This window comes from Balaenoptera ricei, chromosome 8, assembly GCF_028023285.1.
Source record: "Balaenoptera ricei isolate mBalRic1 chromosome 8, mBalRic1.hap2, whole genome shotgun sequence".
Classification (NCBI taxonomy): Eukaryota; Metazoa; Chordata; class Mammalia; order Artiodactyla; family Balaenopteridae; genus Balaenoptera; species Balaenoptera ricei.
The window spans coordinates 87199482-87201330 of NC_082646.1; positions in this window are offsets into that span (position 1 = coordinate 87199482).

Here is a 1849-nt window from a genome sequence, read left to right on the forward strand (position 1 = left end):
TTTAGAGAAGTCCCTTAAAAATCATACTTAAAAATCAATTGTATTTGTAGATACTAACACTAAACAATTGGAAAATGAAATTTTAAAACAATACCATTTACATTAGTAAAACATAAGCTACCTAAGAATATCTAGCATCAAAAACACCAGATACCTAGGAACAAAACTAGTCAAAAATGTGAAAACTACAAAGCACTGCTAAGAGAAAACTACAGAACACTGCTAAGAATGACATAAATGGAGGGATATACCATATCCATGTACTGGAAGACTAAGTACTGGGAGGATATCAGTTCTTCCCAATTGATCTAAGTTCAAGGCAATAAAAACCCCAGCTGACTTTTCTCTGAAAACCAGTAAATTGATCATACATTTTACATGTAACTGTAAAAGACTTAGAATAGTCAAAACAAACATGAAAAAGAATGAAGTTGAAGAATTTACATTACCAAATATTAAGATTTATTATAAAGTACAGGGTAATTAAAACAGTGGCATTGGCACAGGATAGACAAATATATTGATGAAACAGGGTCTAGGAAACAGGCCACTCATATAAGACCACGCAATTAATGAAAAATGTGCCACTGGAATGCAATGGGGGAAAGGATAATATTTTTAATATTTACATTTTTTAATGAAACTTTATCCCACCTCAAAACATGCACACAATTCAATTCTATATGAATTACAGACCTAAATGTAAAAGGAAAAACAATAAAGTTTCTAGAAAGTAATACAGACTATGTTTTTAACATTGGGGTAAGCAAAATAATCCCTTAATATGGGATACAAAAATCTCTTATTATAAAAGATTAATACATTTAACTTCTTTAAAATTAAGAACTTATGTTTATCAAAGGACACCAGTAAGGTATGCAATACATATATCCAAAAAGAACTAATATCCACAATATATAGAGAACCCCTACAAATCAATGAGAAAAAAAAAATACACAACCCAAATTTTAAAAAAAATAAATAAGTTAAAGATTTGAATAGGGACATAATGAAAGATGATATCCAACTGGCCAATAAGTGTAATAAAAGGTACTAAATATCATTAGCCATCAAGGAAATGTAAATTAAAACCATAATTATTTCCTATTTAAACCCTCATAATGGCTAAAATTTTATTTTGTTGATGAGGATGTGGAGCAACTAGAACTTTAATACCCTGCTGGGAAGTGTAAATTGGTAGACAGAATTTAGCAATCTATTTCACAATATCTACTAAAATTATACAACTGCATGTGCTATGACCCAGCAATTCCACTCCTTGGTATATAGTCCATAAAAATGCATACATATGTCCCCCAAAAAACACATACAGGAACATCCACAGCAGCATTGCTCATAATAGCCCCAAACTGAAAACAGCACAAGTATTCATCAATAGTAGAATGGATAAAGAAAAAGTGGATATTTGGACTTCCCTGGTGGCGCAGTGGTTAAGAATCTGCCTGCCAATGCAGGGGACAAGGTTTCGAGCCCTGTTCCGGGAGGATCCCACATGCCGTGGAGCAACTAAGCCCGTGTGCCACAACTACTGAGACCGCATGCCACAACTACTGAAGCCCATGTGCCTAGGGCCCGTGCTCCACAACAAGAGAAGCCAGCCACAGCAATGAGAAGCCCATGCACCTCAACAAAGAGTAGCCCCCGCTCACCGCAACTAGAGAAAGCCCACGTGCAGCAATGAAGACCCAACACAGCCAAAAAAATAAAAATATAAGTAAATAAATAAATGTACTTTTAAAAAGTGGATATTCCTATAACAGAATACTATACAACCTTGAAAAAAGACTTTCTGCTACACACAATCACATTAATAAATCTCACAGACATA